The 5,715-nt window shown below is 41.5% G+C and overlaps 1 long non-coding RNA gene across 1 annotated transcript; it reads left to right on the top strand.

Annotated features, from left to right (window-relative positions):
- Positions 1-1,893: 1,893 nt before the first annotated feature.
- Gm41867 lies at positions 1,894-4,305 on the top strand. Its single transcript, XR_877928.2, has 3 exons — positions 1,894-2,033; positions 2,779-2,950; positions 4,216-4,305. It is a non-coding gene; the product is annotated as a predicted gene, 41867 (long non-coding RNA).
- Positions 4,306-5,715: the final 1,410 nt, after the last annotated feature.

The following is a 5,715-nucleotide window of genomic DNA, read 5'->3' as shown; positions in this document are numbered from 1 at the left end:
ATATTGATATTAACCTAATGTTATAATGGCTGTGATTGTCCCACGAAGCAATTGAAGTTCATACTCTTCATAACCTGCATGGGACATTGGCCCCACTCCCATGAGTTGATCGTGTTCCTTCTCCTTAATCACCTATACTTTTCTTCTAAAATCACTTTTAATAATCTGAGAGCAACTCTCTTGCCCAACACTTTCAGGGAAGATCCATGCTGGTTATAAAGCATCCATTGTGGAAGGACCTCATATTCCTAGGACTGCAAGGGTAGTGGAAGTCTGTCATTAAATGCAATGCCATACAACATCTCCCTGCATATATTTCTTCTAAAAATCAGATGCCTTCTCCTGTTTAATTTGAAGAGAATGCACAAGATCAGGCTCGTTTTCTGCAACTCCATTAGGTCCTTTATTGGTGGCTCTTTGCTACTAGTCACCCCCTCCTGAGTCGCAGATAATGTCAGTGTTACTGAAGCACCAGGTCACCTGACTTCTGCGCTTGCTTGTGGTCTGTGCTTGTTCATCTGCTACCACCCACCAAGATGCTCATCTTCCTTCTGTGAGGAACCAGCTTGAATGCTTTGAAGCACACAGCAAGACTTTTAAAGAGACATAAACAAATATGGCATTCCCTCTGAGGAAAGTGATGCCAGCGATTTCTCTTCCTCTTTTTTCTGGGAATCTTAGTTCTCACCGAGGAGGTACAGGAGGCTTAGAAGGGGCTTTAGACTTGCAAGAGGGCCAGGAAGCTCCATGGGCCAGGGGGTCTCTGTCCTGGCTCTCTTCATAGTTTCACATTTCCTTCTCTCCTTCCTGACCTCCTTCCTCCCTCCTTCTAGTCTCCTTTCCTTGTCTCCTACTGTTTGCCATTTCTCAGATTCTTGTTAGACGTAGTCGATAATTTCAGCTTCAAGGGACAGCTTCTATGTAACGGTCTTTGTCGCCCATGACAAGAGCTCTCTGCATCAGTGAGTTGCAGGTAGATGATCCAGTAGCATTAGCTCAGGTTGTTATTTTCGTCCTGATCTGCTGCCCTGGTGTTTGTACTGATCCTCTTGTGAGAGGGCTTTCAGAGCTCTCAGAGGCACAGGCAGCTTTCCCTTCATGATAGGTGGGAACAGAGGTGGAGACTTCCGTGCTAACGTTTCTTTTTACCAGTGAGGCACATTCCACAAATACCAAAGTCACTCAATTTTCTCAATATTGGTAACACTTCATCTGTGTATGGATTTGACTGGTGTTGAGTCTTTCCTTCTCAGTGGTCAGAATTTCACCCCAGATCCTTCTCTAAGCTTTGCAGGGCACATAAAATACATACATTGCACTAAAATACACTGGACATATGCCTGGGAAAACAATCACACAGAATGTGAAGTTGAACCACAATATGATCTGTCACAAAAAGACGTTGTCTACTTTATGAAAGAAACTGTTTTGTCTTGGTGCCTGGCATGGCTTGTCATCCTTCCTTGGTAGTTCTAGATTCTCCTCTGAAGAAAACTTTGATGGCTTATGTAAAGTCTGCTTTGCTGTATGTCTGTCAGACTCCTGGTTGCAGATTCTTGGGGGGCCCATGTTTTAAAGTATTGTCAGTGTAACATTGATGGGATTCCCAGTAGGCACATGCCCTTGAAAGATGAAAAAATGCCAACCTTTCTTCTTCTCCTCTACCTCTCTACTGCCCCAAAGTACTGGGGTCAGCAGAATTTGATCTTGGAACCATAATACATCTTTCTTTATTATAACTTGATGTTATCAAGAAACTGTGATTAGGAGTAGGTACTGTACTTTGTCCTAATTAATAGAGTATACATGTCTTTCTTGTTTGTATAATACATGTTTGTCTTGAGACTCTAATGAGAAACCTTCATTTAGGTGCTTGTTGGATCTTCTTTATAGCATTACTCCAGCGAGATGCCTCTTGGACATCACAGATGCTCTTTCATAGAAAGAGAGCCTGCTTTGCTTGCTTGCTCGTCCGTACCTCCATTCCCAGCTCTATATCTAGGCTTTTTGGAGCTTAACTAAGAGCCATGCCGGTGAGTACCAGCCTCTAGTATATGTTGTGGGCACCTGTTAGAAGGTCTTATGTGAGTCGACCTCCTCCTTGAATGGCCAGCATATACAGGAAGCCCTTGTTAAGCATGGTATCCCATGCCTTCAAAAGTTTCCAAACAAGTGGAAACCACATAATCTATATTAGTTGGGGGGGGATTTACAATTTTTCTTTGAGTTTTAAACTTTTCTGTCAAAGTACTGAAGGTTCTTATAGTCACTTATAAATGTATGCAGAGATGTAAAAATTAAAAAATATTTAGTACAGTGATGTTATAACTGCTAGAAATACTGAAAATTGAAGGGTTTTATTTCTTATAAAAAGCTGTGAAGATCAATGTGAGTGGTTCCTGCCTCCTTGCCCTTGCCCACATTGTGAAGAAATATCTCTGGTTTGTTTTGATTTACTGCCGTATTCCTCTCAGTTTGGACTAGTTTTATCTTTGTAGTTAAAACATTGAGAGATAATTTTGAGAGTTCTTTTACTGTGAAAGTTTTCAAAGTGCCATTTTTTTCCTTCCAGGAAAAATGTCCTCTTTTCATCATAAGCCTTTTCTTGCACACGCCAAAGTGGATCTTCACTATGTCCCTCTTTACAGGATGAGGCATTACCTAGCAACCAAATGGCCACTCCCATGCTCAGCTCTCTGCTTCTATTAACACAGATTCCAAGTTTACTTGTGCTGTTTTCATTATTTTATCCCTTCACTGTGCTTTTATTCTTTTCAGCTCTCCATTTCGATTATGCATTTTATAAAGATCTTGTGAGCTTACCATTGCAAATCAAGGTGGTAACCCTCCAGTGTGCTTTGCTGGTTGTATGTAAGTTAAATAACAGATGTGGAACAATCTATCACCACACACGTTGCAAGAAGCTACTGGGTTGTCCTCATGTCAGAAGGTACGTTTTATTTCAACCACAGTTTCTAAATCAAATACCTGGCAGAAAAGTTTATACTTTATTCAGTCATTCACAGTTAACTATAAATGGAACTAGGTTGTTAAGGCATTGGAGTTATAGTAGCCGAGCCCTGTGCAGGTCACAAATTGACCTAGTGAACAATGCTTGGATCATATTTCTTCTATCTGTCCTAGGCATCTATAGTATTTTCAGGTATCTGCAAAGAAGGTACAGAACAGGGGTTCATCAAATGCCCACCCCTGGCCAGGATGCCTGTCACTAGCTTTAGGAAAGGCTGTACCATTAGCCTTGAGTCTATGCAGTGGGCACAGCCTGGAAAAAGTCATTAATTAATGAGATGCAGTTTAATGCAGCAATACTGAGATGCATCGGTGCCATTAGCAAAAGTAACAAGGGCAGACAATGATCTGTGTGATGAGCCATGGTGGCGAAGAATACAAATGTCAGACTACATGTTGTCCTTCCTTCAAGGTGCCTAGTGCTTTTATAAATGAAAATTAACTCTTTGTCACTGCTTTGGCCTTTATGTTCAGTTCAGGCCAATCTGATAACAGAAGTCTGGAATCTGCAGCTCATCTCTGGTACCTCCTTACTCTGCAGTCTACCACAGAGTCTCAGTTGGGTGACCTGCATCCTTTTCTTCCATTGTCTTTAAAGCCCTCCTCCCTCTCAAGGGCATGGTGCAAGCTTCTTGGCTTCTCCAGAGGTGACCTTAGTCTTTGCTCTGAAGTAGCAGCAAAGAAAGTTGTGGGCTTGGTGACTTTGAAACTCATTTAGACATCAACTTTTTTCTTTTAATAAAACCAGAGTATGACTACCTATTTTTTCTTGTGCCTATTTAACTACATCCTTCCTTTTGTGTGACAAAAGAAGATCTATCATTTTACAAAAGAGCACAGATTTGAGAGTCAGATAGGGCTGAATTGGAGGCTAGCCTTGGCCCCTAATGATGCTTATGGCCTTTCAGTGAACACCTCCACTTTCCTCCACATAAATGGCTATATTAGCTGGGCTCAAATAGCAATGCAATGTATGTATAGAATCTATCCCTGCACCCTGCACGGGCCTATGCAAAATCTCTAATTTATGGGCACCACACACCAAAAATGTGATCAATGAGTTAAAAATGACTGTAAAGGTCTTACATATAGCAACTTGTTGGCTCCATATACCCAGTTCAGTTTACACAACTGAGTACAAGAAGAGCTCAGAATGTTCTTTCCCCAGTGTTCTTTCTATTTTAGATTCCAGTGTGCACCTAGCTTAGTGTTCGTGGTTAATTCATCCTCCGTATCCAGCAGAGCTATTTCACTGCTCAATTTATCCACCTTTATGTGAGTATGCGATGCTATTGTTACTGATTTATTTTTGCATATTCTTCATTATTAGAAGTCTACTCAGATCATTTATAGATAAAGATGAGAAAAACGAGTAAGTAGTGTTTCCCCTTGGGTCTCTGTGATGCCTATGGGATCCTACCCTCCTGCCTGCATCCCCTCTGAACTGATCACCCATGATGATTTAGAACAATCTCATTTAGCTTTGTCTGGGAAATAGTTCTGTTTGTTTGTTTGTTTGTTTGTTTGTTTTTTGTTTTGCTGCATTCATGTTGTTGATACCAGAGACGTGTCACCGTGTCAATAATGTTTAAACATCAAATTCTCTCCCTCCCCACAGGCAACTGGGACCATGTATGAATGGAATTTAAGGCTGTAGAAAGAATTCTTTGTTTTCATCAAGGTCTTTTTTGTTGAGTCTTCTTGAGTACATTCAGTTTTATTCAGGTTGAGGTCCTGATTGGGTTCTGACAAATTTTATGAGAGGAGAAATGATGTGATTTATTGGCAGGCCTGGTCATGAAGCCGTCCTTCCAGGACATTGATACCACGAGTCTACTCAATGTGTTAGTGTGTGCATGGGTTTCCTGGCCATCTACTGAAGCATGGGGCTTTCTCAGGGACTGCATCCAGAAACTGAGCCCGTTTCCCGAGCAGTCATCTGTTGCTCATTAGCTCCTTGGCTACTAGGAAGAAAACCATATTTTTAAATGAAAAAAAGATGTAATATGAAATGAAATTATGACATGGAAGAGAACTGAACGACCAAGTTACCACATGGGAGAAAAACCATCACCCAGGATAATCTGACTCTGATTAAGAGAATAAGAAATGAAAGCAAGTGAATGTTTGAGCATGCAGGGCGTGTTTGTTACTGTCATGTAACTGACCTGGTGTCAAACAAAACACTTCTCCATTTAACTCACGAGACTTTCCTGGAAATAAAGACGACTCTGCTTATGTTAATATTTCCTTTTTTTTTAAGTAGATATTTTCTTCGTTTACAATTCAAATGCTATCCCGAAAGTCCCTTATACCCTCCCCTCACCCTGCTTCCCAGCCCACCCACTCCTGCTTCTTGGCCCTGGCATTCCCCTGTACTGGGGCATATAATCTTTGCAAGACCAAGGGCCTCTCCTCCCACTAATGGCCTACTAGGCCATCCTCTGCTACATATGCAACTAGAGACACAAACTCTGGGGGTACTGGTTAGTTCATATTGTTGTTCCTCCTATAGGGTTGCAGATCCCTTTAGCTCCTTGGGTACTTTCTTTAGCTCCTTCATCGGGGGCCCTGTGTTCCATCCAATAGATGACTGTGAGCATCCACTTCTGTATTAGCCAGGAACAGGCATCAAAGCAATGTGTGAATGTAACGCATTATTTGTGGGAATGCTTATAAGTCTAA

Source organism: Mus musculus, chromosome 19 (genome assembly GCF_000001635.26).
Source record: "Mus musculus strain C57BL/6J chromosome 19, GRCm38.p6 C57BL/6J".
NCBI classification, from domain to species: Eukaryota; Metazoa; Chordata; class Mammalia; order Rodentia; family Muridae; genus Mus; species Mus musculus.
This window is presented reverse-complemented; position numbering and strand designations above follow the sequence as displayed.